General features: G+C 41.0%; 1 protein-coding gene across 4 annotated transcripts in view; it reads left to right on the plus strand.

The window, feature by feature from the left end:
* arid3a (AT-rich interactive domain 3A) overlaps positions 1 to 16,270 on the plus strand; it is a 49,613-nt gene that overhangs the window by 17,577 nt on the left and 15,766 nt on the right. The gene's annotated exons all lie outside the window — the stretch shown is intronic.

A 16,270-nucleotide genomic window follows, 5' to 3' on the forward strand; every position in this document is an offset into this window, starting at 1 on the left:
TGAAGTATCCTAAAGTCAGCTGCTGTGGATCCTCATAAATCTGGTTTTGTTGACCGTTGAGCCACATCTGGCTGTCACACCCTTCACATCAGCTGCGCATAAAGTAATCTGACCAGGGTGGGAAATTCACACCAGCCACGGGCCAAATGTTGATAAACCCTAAGCTGAGGCTTTTAAGTTTGTCTTTGCCACCTGACATTCTCGCAGGCTACATCTGTTGAAGGTTGGGGTCTAAACAATCACTTATTCTTGTGGAGCAGCTTAGTGCCCGCTGAGATTTGACATTTGCTAACTAATGTGGCCTAAGAGTTAAAAAAAAAAGAAGAAGAAAAAAGCTAGTTTCCTGTCTTGAATAGGACTGCGAGCTGAGGAAGAGAAGCTGAGGGCAGCAGGAAGAGTGGGGGGTGGGTAAGGGTGCATTTAACAGCTTTACCATGCTGGCGTTTACTGTAAACATGCTAGTGGGCTGAATATTATGAGGGAGGCCCCGGTGGAATAAGACGGGCTGTTTACGTGAAGAGATTTAGGTCTGTCAACAGCTAAATTTGGATGGAGGGCTGCTGTCGAGAGACTGGAACGATGTGTAATCCACTCCCTGTTCACTACTGGTGATAGAAACGGCATTTCTTGTTGATGTATACATAATTTTCTTCGCATTTTCTGTCATATTTGCTACACAAAGTAGTTTACATGGATAGTTCTACAAACTAGCTTGCCACTAACCATAAGTGCAGTATGAAATGAAGTTATTTACATCATGAAGGAACAAAAATAATTGACTTCAACAAGTAGCCTCCTCGTGCCCTTTTCTTTTTTAAATTCCAGCATTTTACAGATAAGTAATTTGTCTTTGTCAAATGTAAAGCAGGAACATTGAGCAGCTCTTAACTGAATTTATTTAGCTATTCAGATTCAGGATTCACATGTTTATTGGCACTGTGCAAAACAACAAAGCAGCAAAGCATCTACCTGAGCAGTGTAGTGCAGAATATAGGTTAAAGTGGTAAAGATAGAATAAACTAAGATAAAATAATACTTAAGAAGATAGCAAAGAAAAAAAACGTTTCTACAAATACAATTGTCAGCACTTAAATGTTCACAGGATACAGTTTAAAAACAAGAATGAAAAGGTTTAAACATAGTCAGCACTTACACACGTACAGTAATCTGTAACAGATCTAGCCTAGATCTAGAAACCCTCGAAACTTGCCTCTGCTTTTGTGTAAAAACCTGAAAAGTAAGGCTTAAAGCGTATACATCATCATGGCAGCCACTATTGAAATGCAAACACACTCATGGCCCATGGTAATATCTCAAACTATAACACGTGGTTGACTGTATCAGCAGCAGCTTGTCTTCTAGAGGAGAATAGTTGTTTGGGAGTTGTTGTTTTTGAGACATTTATATTAATACCTTCAGTATGTTGGAGGTAAATTAACTTCACCCAGACTGCATGTGCTTCATTTTTAAACCTAACCACAGATTCTGTAATTTCAGGCCTATTTCTTGTAATTACAGAGCGTATGGAATAAAAACTCCTCTAAAACCTATACTCTGCTTCTCCAAATAGTCCACCCCTCCCTCCGTAAAGCTTTGTGCGAATTGATACTCTCAACAGTTTGTGGATTTCGTACGTCAGGTAGGACATGCAGTGCATTTTTATCATGACATGTCAGTCAGTCACCGACGGTTACATAATCAAGACAGCCAGTATCTTGACTGTTAAGATAGTGTAACCCACTCGACTGTTGATTCAAACATATGTCACGCCTATACAACGCGAAACTCACCGAACCACAGACAGTCATTTAAAGCCTTCTGCATTTTTACATCATATAGGGAACAGAGCAGCAACAGTCACATACGTGTCAAGCCTCATGACCGCTGAGAGTTTATAATACTGTGAATCCAGGATTTCAGTCTAGCACAGGACTAATTCTGACCTTGGATGATTACGGTGATTAGTAATAATTGCAGCTTCGGCCTGTGATTATAATCCTCTGTGAACGTGCTGTGTCTGCAGTGTGTAAAGCAAAAAATGACAGACCTGCAAAGATGAAGATAGTCTGTCCCCTGATAATTCTAACCCCATGCAAATCGAACTCAGTGATTTCAGCCTAATTTATATTTGGTGGGTTTTTCTTCTGCTTCTTCTTTTTCTTCTGAAACCACCATTTGTGGTTTCTCCTTGTCATGTGAGAAAGAAACGGTAGTTGATTGAACACCATAGTTTTGGATGCATTTTTTGTGCTATACTTCCACATTCTTCTTTCCTGATCAGACGGGTAATACCTGTAAAAATGTTGAAATTATATTGTAATAACTGTAATAGTGGTTAGCGGTGAGTCATGTAAGCGCCAAGCAAAATGTCATAACTTACCAGGGCTGCACGCACGCAAATGTGCCACCATGAGCTGCCTGAAAACATCATCAGAAAATTCATCGTGAGGCAGTTTTTAAAGCCTGAAAAACTTTACTGAAAACCCCCGTCACTTGGCCACACAAAAACCCATAACTGTGCGGTGTCCGTTGAGCTTTCATAGGCTAAAACTGACTTCAGAGGTTATGACTTAAGGTGGCATGAGATATGGTGCTTGTCATCAATGTGCAAAACACAGAACTGATGCTTCTCCAGGGCCCTCCTGCGACTCTTCTTTCAAATGTCATACTAAAGATTCAAGGATAAGTTCACCCAAAAATGAAAATTCATTCATTATCTACTCACTTCTCATGCTGATGGAGAGTCAGGCTTACACACTGTTTCGGTTGACCGAGTCCACATCTACTTGAGTGCTGCGAAACTGTTGCTCTGAAGCTCCTCTCTCTCTTTTGTGGACTGCGAAACGCCACCCGACTTTCCATCTAATTTAATGCAATTAGACAATGAGACAATTTTTGTGTGATTAATCTCTGTGTCAAAATAGATTTGGGGAGAGTTGATCATGGGAGTTGATGTCTTCATTGTAGAACAACGAATCTATGGGATGTGACTCAGGCAGTCAGTTGTTCATGGATGAGGTAATGTGTTAAAGTTTTATTCACGTTAGTTTTAGTCATGTTCACCGACTTCCTTCCTCCCTCTCTGACGTGTCATCAGATGTTTCCCTGTAAGTTCTAGCTAGCGACAAGCGACCATATGAGATGCACCATGAATGAAGATTTCTCTGGGTTTAACATTGTTGGAAACATTTGGGATAGCAACAAAATATATAACGAATGTGTAGTCGTTGTTTTAATCTCTGGAAGTCTACATTTTCCCTAAAGATCAGAAAGAACTGAAAAAGAGTGTCGAACCCAATTTATTTTTGAGGAAGACAAAATGGTTGGCACAGAAATGGAGCATCGTAAGTCTCTGAAGCCAGAAGCAAACATGATGATCTCAACAAAACAAAAAATGTGCAGTTTCATTTTGAGCAGCATTGTGGAACAATTCCCTGTAAACTTCCATGTGCTGTTGAGTTAAATCATGTGCATGTCGAGTGTTTTGTTGGGACCTGGGCTGAGAGGAAGGGGTTAAGGCTGTACGGTTTATTTTGGGCAGGTGGGTGGAGGCTGTTGGAATGTGCCTGAGGGAGGGTGATAATGTGGCCACTAGGAACCCCAGATCCTCAGCAGAAACCTGGCGTGCCTCTATCAGTCTGCAGCAGTTGGAGCTCTTCAAACTGAGAACTTTTTCTTTCTTTCTGTCTTTCTTTCAAGTTGTGTCATTGGTATAGCCAATATTATGTACCCTATGGGTTCACCACACAAAACCTTGTAGTGAATCCAGAAGAAATAAGCCGATCAAGGAAAATGAGTGCAGCACAATAGCTTTAATGAAAGTTTAACACAAGCTTTTTACACCTATCGAGGTCCAAAGTGCTATGTAGGTGAGAAAACGTGCACATAAACCCCACTTATAGGTGATGTTTGCCCTCAGGCTGTATTTGGCTCCGATATATCAGCCAACCTGCATTCCTGGTGGATCAACCGGCCACCTTCTCCTCTCCACACTCTCGGCTGAAAGGTCAGACTAAATCAAGCCAGGAGGCACTGTCTGTAAGGATGTCTGATTACGCTGTGGTTTTTAAGTGAATTAATCAAACGTATTCAAGGCTCTTTGCCAGCGGCGTCATATCTGTCTGTGGCAGCAGAGTGTGGCTGAATTAAATAAAGAACAAGGATTTGTACAGATATCAAATTATGCCAGCATGGTTGGATAATTTTGTAATTGAAACTGATTTGCTTTGCTGCTGGGGTGCCATTTCAACTGAGTTATTTCAGTGATACCAACGCAACACTCCCCCATACATCTGCCCCTTTGGATGTCCATATCAATATCACTCTTTGCCTTGCTCTCTGCATTTTTACATCCGGTTAACGTCAACGGTCCTTTTAAAGTTAGTGGTATACATGCTATCCGACAGCCAGTTGGCTTGCATGCATCTGTTCCAATCAACCACCGGTCAGATGCTGCTAACGTTTGAGGAGAAGAGAAAAGTACATCTTGTCACCCTCAGTGATATCTATACATGCAGAGACTGTTTGTGGGAAAATTTTTATCGTGACAGTTTATTCAGTTGAAAGTTAAAATGAGGTCTGTAGATTATGCAGAGTAATGGGGACATTGTTTTTGGATACTTATTGTGGGATTTGAGATGTATAATTCAAGGCTTTGAGCACCTCAAACAAAACTCATGTACTTCCATTGTATTTGAGCAGAAGAAAAGAGAAGGGCATCTTAAAAAAAACCCTCTAAATATCCACCAGTAAGAAGGCAAAATATGCACGTCTTATAAAGTATGTATAAAATGACTCTTGGGAAAAGTCAACATTTGGAGCCACTTGTAAAAGTGGAAATTAGCAACACATGAATGTTGCTACTGTACTTAATTTAAATTAATAACAGGCCACACATCTCTCAACAGGCTTTAAATACACACACATTTAATTAAGTAGTATTAAAAAGGCATTGCAATTAGTATTGTCTTCATCTTGATAAGAACTAGAACTCTGACTATTTTGCCTTAGCTACATTAGCTACATATGCTACGTTAGCTACATTAGCTACATATGCTACGTTAGCTACATAAGTACTGTCTTCATCTTGATATGAACTAAAAGTCTCACTATTTTGCCTTAGCTACCTTAGCTACATATGCTACGTTAGCTACATAAGTACTGTCTTCATCTTGATATGAACTTAAAGTCTCACTATTTTGCCTTAGCTACGTTAGCTACATATGCTACGTTAGCTACATAAGTACTGTCTTCATCTTGATATGAACTAAAAGTCTCACTATTTTGCCTTAGCTACGTTAGCTACATATGCTACGTTAGCTACATAAGTACTGTCTTCATCTTGATATGAACTAAAAGTCTCACTATTTTGCCTTAGCTACGTTAGCTACATATGCTATGTTAGCTACATACGCTATGTACATGCTACATAAACCATGAATCTAATAAGGGATACAGCATTGGCACCTTCAATGTTCAACTATGTTTACTAGTTAGCCTACCCTTCCATTTTAAAGTTTTCTTGCTAATATTTAGCCAATAGCTATATGGATAAACTTGTTAACTAGCTGTTGGACTCATTAAAAAAGGATAACAAAAATCATTTAATGCTATCTGTTCTCCAGAAACACCATAGGTCTTTGGCTTCAGAGCAGCTCTTTTATCAACAAATTAATTGTGAATGTACGATTAAAATCTGGTTTCATTATTAATGTTGTCTCTTCAATGTTATGGTTTACATTACTATAACTGCCCCACTCCGCTGCCCCCTTTATAAACAATATCCTCCTCAGGCCAAATCGTCCAGAGGCCATGAGGAGCCTTTGAAGTCTCCTCTCCTGTGTCTCTGTCTGCTTTAAACACCAGCAGCTGGGCAGATGGAGCCCAGATGGACAGTAAAGTAGGGACGTCTTTAAAAATTCATGGCACTCACCATGATCAGGGCGAATGGAGGGGAGTTGGCATTAAACATTAAATTGCTCACGCACACACATACATTCATTGGGAGCGGGGGGAGGGGGATGTTAGTGACTACAGGAAGTGTAGCTCGAATAAGAGCCAATTGGGAGCGACACTTATTGGGATTGCCCGTCAGGTTTCTGCTGATACAGCTGTCTGATAAGTGCTCGCTGGGTTTATATTCCTCTGTTAGTTTCGTCCAGGCCTTTTGATCTGCTTCAGGGTTGTATGAATAGGCCAGACTGTGTTGTTTTTGTATTTTATATGAAGTTGTGCATTTTCACAGCTGTAGATTTGTTTAGTTAAAGAGCAGGGGGAACATCTGCTGAGAGCTGCCTTGAATTTTAGAATCAAAAGTTCATACGTTGACAAAAATCATGCAACAGTCAGCTTGTTGTCCTTGTTACATCCTCAGATCCTCTGGTCCTTTTGCTATTAATGAATAACTAATGTATGTTTAAGATTTACCAAACTGTGACTTTGCGCATCTTGGACCTCCTTCTCATTTTCTTTCGATCTATTTGCTTGGATTTAACTCATTATTTAAGATTACGTTAACGCCAGTGCAACAAACCATTTGAACTTATCACATCAGCTGGAACCAGTTTCCTCAACTTGCATCTGCAGGAGTTGAAACTAATGAGCAGAGGGGGAGTTTTTATCAAATGTACAATGTTCTACAATGTGTGCAGCGATCTGCATGTAACAAAAAGCAAACAAGAGGTTAATGGGTCCTGTTCGTGTCATGAAAACAAAGGCAGGCAGAGGCAGCATGGGAAGACCTCTGAAAGTCTTCCTGTAGAGCAGAGGAGGAAAAGCGGGAGGGGAAAGAGTCGGTGTGACTGAAGGAACAGAAAAAAAGTCAGTCAGTTGGCGCTGAGTCTTGAACCACTGCCAAGTAGTGTGTGTAGTACACGCTCATTTTAACTGTGAAGCGCTGCAGAGCATTAGAGTCATGTCCAACGCCTCGCCTGCAGTGTGGAGCTGATGTCAGAAACTGTACAGCCATGTGGATTCTGGAAATTGGCAGGGGTTCAATGCAGAGGAGGAGAGGGGGGTTGGAGCAGGAATGTAAACAAAGATTGCATAAAGGCTGAGGCTAGCTCTTTCGCCCTGTCTTTTTCTTTGGCTGTTGTGTTGTGTTGTACGGTATTGATTGAATTCTGGCACGTTTCTTGATTACGGGTGCGGTTACTCCCTCAAGCTTCCTCCTGACTTGAGTGTGTGGAGGCCTTCATATAGAATGAGGAAATGATTATTTTGATCCAAGGAGAGTCGTCCTGTTGTGTGCGAGTCTTAGTTTTGTTTTTTTTGTTCTTCCTTTCTAAAGGAAATGTGTGAGCGCTTGTTCATCTCTTGCTTTTCCCTTATTGTGCCGCAGATCTGCACTGAAAGGTTGGAGTTGTCAACAAATCAAGCACTGAGTGACATCTTTTCATTCAACAACTCCGTAGAAAGCATTCATTTGAACAAAAGCAGTGCGTGCTGTCACCTTCGCATGCTTTTGAAAAGGTGGCCTCTGTGAAAGCATTCATTCTTGAAAGAATCGATTAAGAAATAGGTCAAACACAACTAGAGACACTTAGATGCACATTTTCAAGGTCTGGATCCTGTCAGTCAGCAGCTCAAACAATATGCAGTGAAGGGCACACTTTGCTGACATTGTGTCATGAAAGCCCCCCATGAGTGCTATGATCCATAATCATCGAGGCACATTTGACCCTTGTGACAACACACGGCTGCTTTGTCTTGTCAGTACTATAATAGCTAACCTCCTTTAGTTGTGTGGGCACGGCAGGAGGTCTGAGTCGTCGAGCTCTGTTCAGACAGAAGATTCAAACAGGGGTTTTAACTCATATTTCACATCAGACTTTCCACTGAGTAAGTAAGTGGCGTAAATATTATGACAAAATGTGTCAAGACAGTTTTGTTCATTAACTTGTGTTACCTTTAAGTTTTGACTGAAATTGGCAATTTGCTGATTGTAATTTTAAAGGCGATATATTTCAGCTTTCTGTTTTCAAAGGTAACCGGTGTTTTTGACCACTAGTCACGCTGTGGAGCAGTGTTTTTAATACTGTATGGTCTCATTTCCATCCAGCAGTTCAGTTCAGTTCAGTGCAGTTCATTACACTTCAGAGCATTTTATTTTTGTGTTTTCATTCTCAAAAGATGGGGATAGAACAGAAAGAACCGCTCCTTGCCGTCCGGTTTTTCCGTTAAGCTTTCTTGTTGAGGTACCTAGCAAACTGATCAATACTTAAAGGTGGGGTTATATTCTGATTCTCAAGAATCAAGACAAGTCTCCATTGTTGTTTTTCCAACAGCGGGAAGCAAAAGGGGTTTTCCCTGAAGCCAGCTAGTAATAACCGCGCCTACATGTACGAGTCCTGTTCGCAGTGGAAACGCAGCAGATTCAGTGCGTTCAGTATATTTGTTGGGCCAGAAGAATACACACAGAGCATTTAGCTGAGAAACTGTGAATTTAAAGACTGTTGCTCCATGCAGAGGACAAACCCAGGGGTCGCTTGAGGTCAAACTGCAACCCATCAACATATTGATCAAGCCACGTGGCAACAGCATCTCAGTCTCTGATGAGCCACATGGACATACATCTGCCCTGCATGTGGCTGGGTGTGCCAGATATTTTGTTAAGGCCATCATTGTTCAACCATTACTCTCATTGCCCTGCTGATCCATGACTCTGATTGACGGCGCAATCATCCAACCATGTGTCTTCCCTGCAGCACAGCAAGGTGCTCCATGTTGAGGAGCAGCACCGTGCACAATGTGCCTTGTTAGCCTCCCCAGGTCAGATGAAATATGTCTAGATGTCTTTGTCTTGTTTGTATACAAGCACTGTGACAGACCTTCCCCTGAACCTTCAGCTACCCTGCTATCTCCATCGCCATCTTTCTGCCTTCAGACACAAACATTATCACGGCATCTGCACTGGCGCTGCATAAATACCTTCAGTGTTCACACAAACACTCATTAGATTATAATCAAGGTCAGAGTTTTTCTGCCATTCTGAAGCGAAGTCGAGGTTACAGATGTACCTCTTATAAGGCCTCGTGCCAGAAAATACAGAATAACTGATACTGAGTGCAGTATCGGTTATTTAGCTGCTCTCTTTCAACATGTTGGTTTATGATCTTTAATTGCTGTTACACCCACTTCCCCTCCTTCAGTTTGAGCTGCTTTGCCCTGCCCAGTTTTGGCATCCATCATCGTGATACTACTCATTAGCGTCGCGGTTAGAACAGATTGCGCACAGCTACATACATCAGACTCTCAAGGGCCTTGGGAAAGCTGGCTGCTATTTCTGATTCTTATCCAAATGAACAAGCCATGGCAGCTGATGGCAGCAGGCAGGAATGGAGTGCATGTGGAGCGTGGGATAGTGCTCATTCTGGTTGTGTGTTCTGTCTTCATCAACTGGTTTTCACCTTTTTTCTCATGTCGGCAGGGGATACTGTATATCCAATTATATCTGTCAGAAGCCGAGCATAAAAATTCTTTGGCAAAGCCTCGCAGACTGAGGCCTCACTGAGAGCTTCTCACACTGTAAAGACACCGTATCCTCAGAGATCATTGGATTTTTTCCACATCATTGAATATCCAGAGGTGTAATCCAGCATGAGAAAAATCCTAGTGTCTTGCACGTTAGACATTTATAGCAGAATATATTTATAGAAGTTAATGTTTTCAGTTTATGTGGGAGAAACGTCAGGATAGAGTTTATTTTATAGATCTTGGATGAACACTTCTGAAAACTAAAATCAGGTCTGTGGAGCAGCTTCCTGTGTATTATTCTCAGTCTTTTTCTAACTTTCTTATCGCTTTCTTCTAGTTTAAAGGTAAATGTGGCGGAAGCAGATAAAATGACATCAGATACAGTCAGCCGCGGCTGCTGGCTCCTCATCCTCGGTCGATTGAGTTGAATTTTACGAGGTCGGCCGGTCAGTTAGGATTATGATGTGCTTGATCCCGCCTGTCAATAAAACACTGTTCGATGCATCTGCAATCGGACAGCTCTATTGTTGCTGTTAATTGTGTGCATGTGGGGGATGGTGAGGGGCAGGGCGCGGAGCCGAGGAGACAAAGATGGATTCATTATAGATGTCAGTTTACAGAGACATGTCAGTGCAGTTTCTGTCACGCCGCTGTCAGCTCTGTCGACTGACTGGATTAAGTTATTTTCCAATTAAACGCAAGACGCACAAGGAAGAAATTAAATTTGGTACTGACAAAGTCAAGAGTGATGGCTTATTTCCACTGTATTTGAGACACAAAGAAAGCACTTGCAATATATTTTTTTTCAGCCTTGTATATGTAAAAAATAACTCTTCTTCTTCTTCTTCTTCTTCTTCTTCTTCTTCTTCTTCTTCTTCTTCTTCTTCTTCGTCTTCTTCTCCTTCTCCTTCTTCTCCTTCTCCATCTTCTTCTTCTTTGTCTTCTTCTTCTCCTTATCCTTCTCTTCCCTCTGGTTGTTGTTGTTCTTCTCCCTCCTCTTTTTTTCTTTTAATTCGCTCCAAACCAGTTGATGGAATCGCGTCTAAATTGAATTGTTGTGCGATGTTCACTTCACATTCGCTCGACAGTTACACGAAAAACACAGCGACTGTCAGATCTGAGCAGTTGGCCGTGCTAAACATGTTCCAGGAGTTATTTTGTGATCAAATGATTTTGGTTTACCTTTTCAGTTTTAGCCATGTGTCCTCGTCATTTCTCCTTGTATAATGATTGAGGGAGTCTCAGTGCTAAATGTCATTACCTTTCTCTCTGATTACCTCTGTAACCTGGTTTCTTTGAGTAAATGTATGTAAACGCACTGTTTGGTCCTGAAGTGCTGATGGCGAAACATGAACTAGGGCACAAAACCAGCAGCTATTTTTAACAGTACGTTGTAACGACACTGATATTAAACTGGCTGAAATTGTTTGCATTCCTCATCCTTAACACTCTTTATTATCTAGTGATGGATGACATGACAGAAAAGACAAAGAGAAGGAAAAGTCTTCAAAGGACGGAGACGTGACGTGGGTGAAAAGTGTCGTGCAAACAACAGCAGAACACAAACCTGAGCAACAATAGACAAGAGAAAAACTAGAACACGACTTGTCACGTCAAGAATCTGATTCTTTTTTGATTTGGTGGTGAAGCAGAACAGACGGATTAAGAAATCAGTTGAGCGTCATTTTGATATCTGGTGACTCACACAGTCTGGATCCAGTTACATGATGACTCAGTCTTACACGATAAGGATATGAAGACATATTGTACATCTGGTACATCTAAGTCTGTACAAGTCGTCTTATTTTGTCACAAGCTATTTCAGATCTCCGGCTCTGTTGGGATTAACACTTGTGAGTTGGTTATCTTGAAAAAAACTTGCATAAAAGTCCAATCTCAATACAATGATCCAAAAAAAGAACAAATACAGCAGCTTTCCGCTTGTCTTCTGTACCTCAGTACACCCTGTTGTGTGTCACTGTGTCACTTGACTTTGACCTGCAGCTTTTGATGAAAACAAAAGACATTTGACTGTTTTGTGCCTAAAATAGTAAAGAGACTCAACAGAATCTCGGCTGCATTAATGACCGTGCCAATTCGGTTTATGAGCCTACTGTGATGAAGGTAATCGGATAACAGCTTCAACAGTCGGAGTATAGACTTCAGTGCAGTAAAATTGAATTATGGGCTGAACCCACTCAGAGAAATTCCTTCTGTACACAGAAGAAACTATGTTTTTACTGAAGCTAAAGCTGATGAACCACTTTTACAAACCACATTTAGACTTTGACCATGACCTCTCTCTGAGCTTTTTTTCACCGAGGATATCCTCATGTTGACAATAGAGTTATTTTCATTATCCAGAGTGAACCTCTTCTCAAAAACAAAGCCAAAAAAGACAATTCACTAGTTGTTTTAGGGCCCAAAAATATTGACTTAATCTTAATTTCCTCTCACCTGAAGTGCTATTCATGCATCTAGATTGTTTTGAAGAGAGTTGCTGAGATTTGTAGATGCTTGCCTTCTCTCGAATATAATGGCATAACGCCACCAAAAATACAGGTTAAATATCGGTTACTCAAGATAATAAAAAGACGGTAGTGTGCAGCTTCTCATGACAAGATGACAGAAAAAAAATTACTTTTTTTTGTGGCCATATGTGGGATGAATTGTAACATGACGTGAAGAATGAGACCTTCCCCTGTCTCTCTTGGTCGCTTGTACAAACCTGTGGACGATTTGTATATGTTGTTTAATGCTGCTGGACTGTGGAGGTCCAAAGGATGTAGCTTTACGCTCCGCTACGCAACTGCAGCTAATGTTAGCTTAGAAATTGCGTCCGCTAACATAAACTAACGACCGGCTTCCCCTTTAAGTGAACAGTTATTACAGGATTAGAGTAAACAACAACATCATGTGTTCCTACTAATCACATGATTAACAAGCGGTGAATTAGGGTTTGAATCATGAAATCATTTTTACGTCACTGCAGGCATTTTGTTACATAGCTGTAACTTATACATCAGTCATCTCAACAAACAGAGGCGAAGCATTGCATTGTGGGATTAAAATAATGTTCATGTCATGAAACCACAGTCTATTTTCTTTGTGAGAAAACTGACGTGATGTTGTGCTGGTGGTTGTGTTTTGCTCCGGTTCATTAATGGCACTCGTAAAAGAGCTTTGGTCTGGAACAATGCAGTGTTTGAATATAGCTGATCATGTGTTCATGAGCCGTATCAAGACCCCCCCCGACCCCTCACCCCGCTCGCCATACATTCCCTTCCCCCGCTGTCATGTTTACATGTGTGTGTGTGTGTGTGTGTGTGTGTGTGTGCATGTTTACATTTTAGAGACTTTCCAGCTCTCTTTATCAGCTCTGTGAGTCCACCGCTCACCATTGTGTCTTTTTCGCTGCAGTTAATTTGCCACACTTAAAAGTCTGATGCACAGCAGCCTTACGTGAATGAGACAGCCATATTTTTCCATTCCAGTCAGGCAGGACGGTGTGAAAAAACAAGATCATACTAATCTCTCTCATGAGAAGAAAAACTCAAGGATTAATATGAAGTTGTGAAACTTGTCCTCCAACATTTGGTTAAAGAGGATTTAGTCTCAGTGTAAACCTTGTGTCTGCTGCTTGTTAGTCCTTGTGATTAACAATTCATAAGAGGCACGGGCGAGACTTCTGTTAAATAAAATGAACATTGTGCAAACGGAGGGTGAAATTAACTCAATGTTATCACTCTGTTTCTCTAATAGACCGTCTAAACACAAGGACTCACAACCAAACAGATCTGTTCATTTCATGTTCCTTGAGGCAAATACAGTATTAAAAACTAACCATAAAGAGCCTTAATACGGAGATTCGTTGGTTTATTCTTGCTACAACTTGCAAAATTCAAATTTGACCTTGTGTGTTTGTGTGTAGTTGTTTGTGTGTGTGCCAGCCTCACCTCGAGGTGATCGAGGTGATTGGCAGGTGTAAGGGAGCATGTAGACGATACCCCGGCCTCCTCTCAGTTTTGGTTTTCAGTTGCAAAGCCTCCATTATGTGCTATGTGACACTTGTGTGCTGCTGGCTTGCTAACTGCCATTTGCATTAACGGTGAAGTGAGCCCCTCCCCCGTCACACGCACATATACAACCCCCCACCTTACAGTATTACCTACCTCCACCACCATCACCACCACTTTGATGGCTGCAAAGTTGCAGCAACAGGCTGCTCTTTGGTTACTGATTATATTTGCAGTATAAAACCACTTGTTTTCTGGGTCTAAGGCCTGTTTATAATTTATCTGCAGACGGGCTGTCGCTGACCTACATACACAGCCACGGCGGGAAACTATCAGACAACAGTCAAACACTAAATACTTGTTCAGATGTGGCTGTGAAGTCTGAAGTCTTGGCACTTCAGCAGACAGCATTTGGTTGACTTTCCACTGTCACCATTTGTCGCCACAAATCTGTCTTTGATGCTAGTTCGCAGTTTGCCTCGACGAGATCGGCTATTTTTTTTTCATTATTTGTTTCAAATTGTGGAAAATGCTTTGTCTTAGTTTTAGAAACTCTGCAGCCTATTCAGATATCAAGAGATTTGAGGTCTTCTTGTCAGCTCCGCAGTTTCAGTGGACGTCTTTGTTGCGGGGCGTGAACTGGCTACCAGCGTTACCAGTTGGCCCAGTTTCTAGTCGTTTATCTAGTTTCTTGTCAATTATCTGAATAGCAAGGCTTTAATCCAGGAGTGGCCCCTGACCCAGTGCACATACTATAGACATGACAACCTATGTAAGCCTACAATAACCACACCCACTGCCGCCTGATAAAGTCTGTACATGCATGTGTGTATGTGTGTGTGTGTGTACATATATAACGGTTATATACTGTGCATGGAGAGAGAGCAAGAGACACACAGGTACAGAAGAGAGAGATCAACAGATACAAAAAGACAATGAGAAACTAGAGGTATAGAGAGATAAGGGATATAATGGGGGTGGGGGTGGTTAGTGGTCTTGCTGGTTGGACAGGATCCTGATTGCAGCAGTTAGTCAGGCAAGAAGCCTCCAACAACTATTGCCCTTTATAATGCAGCGAGTCCATTAGCAGCTTGTGTCAGAGCCACAGGTTGACACATGTGTTTTATGAAGAGTGATGTGAATATTTGCACCCATCAAATGATGTCATGGCATTTTCCTTCTTTCAGTGTACATTAAGGATGAGGAATGCAAACAAGACTTTGGTTATGTGTATGTTGTTTTATCTTTATTTTTCATTTAACCGTTATTTTACCAGGGGTTCCTGGTCTAGACAGCAACAAAAAAATGTTCGAAGTTAGACAGAAACATTTTTTTGGGGACAATTTTCAACCAATTTTGCTTTACAATGTTGGAAATATATGCAAATGAACAACAGACAACTTCTCTCCATTTTGTCTTCACCCAGAGCCCCCCCCCTTTTGCTGGTAAAAATATCGAGTGAGTGACTTCGGTCACACTGTCCAAACAAGGAAGTGCTTATAACCATAAACCAAGATTCTCTTACTGCCAATCTCTTGCCTAAATTGCTTTCAGATACATATTTTAGCTGCAATAGAGAAAGATTATGAACTGGAAGCCGCCATATTGTTTCAGTAAAGTGAAAAGAGGCTGAAAAATTGTTAGAATACATTCATTGTCCAGCTGAAACAGGAACATTGTCTTTGATCTCACCCAGGAAAATATAAACACAAACATGTAGATAAATGTTACATATCCTGTTTATTGTTTATTTCTCAACTAAAATATTCTCAGAAACATATTTTAGTGCACTCTTTAGGTGTAATATGATATTGTTTGTTACCAGCACCACCAAACTCGCAGTATGTCTTGTGTTTGTTGGTCTGGTCAGGCGCAGTGTATTCTGGTTGTTGAGCAGAAGAGAAAACCACAGCCCTTCATGTCTTGTTTTCTCTGGTCATGTAGCAAATTCAAAAGTATTTGCGGACTGTTTTATGAGAGGGCCATGATTCCAGCGGTCAAGTAATGAAGCTGGTCCCACATAGAAGTGTTCAGTCTACATTTTCATTACTGGCTGCAGAGCAGAGCATCTTAAGCGTGTAGCAGCATCGGTTTATTTTCAGCATTGAACTTGACGCCCACCCTTCTGTCGAGGTGTTAACATGGTTTAACTCTTAGCAGATTTTCTTTTAAGATGTCCTTTTTACAGTTATACATGTGAACAGATTCCGATGGCGCAGCATGCGTCATGTAGCAGTCTGATGTGCGGAGGAAGTTGTGACCTTCTGTCTTCGTCGATGCTTCTCTTGAGCGTACGCTTATTCAGCTTAAAGTAGCTAGAAAATAATATTTAAAAGGCAATATTTTAGTACTCATTGATTGGATTAATTAAAGAATATTTGAATATTTTTACACTGTACGTTATTCTATTGATATGTTGTGGGCTAAAATCATACTGTTTAAAGGAGCCCAGACGAGCTGATATTCTGGTTTTGGACAAACTAAATACAAACACTATCTCATATACTGACATTTAACCCAGTTTTTTTATGTGAACCTTCAATAGAACAATTTGATGCTAGAAACAAGGCGGGACACAGAAAGAGAAGGTAACAGCTGCAAGAATTTAGATTATAGTCACATATTCGTGGATACAAGCAGGATACCGTGTCCATGATCGTGTTAACAACGAATACTGAATGAGACTTGAAACTGGATATGCACCAGTAAGAGGGATACTGTGAGCATGTTAACACAGTTCACACTTCACTGTAGACTTGCAGCTCCTTCACTTGACAGGG

The sequence above is a fragment of the Pagrus pagrus genome (assembly GCF_965226575.1).
Source record: "Pagrus pagrus genome assembly, chromosome: 6".
In the NCBI taxonomy this organism is placed as follows: Eukaryota; Metazoa; Chordata; class Actinopteri; order Spariformes; family Sparidae; genus Pagrus; species Pagrus pagrus.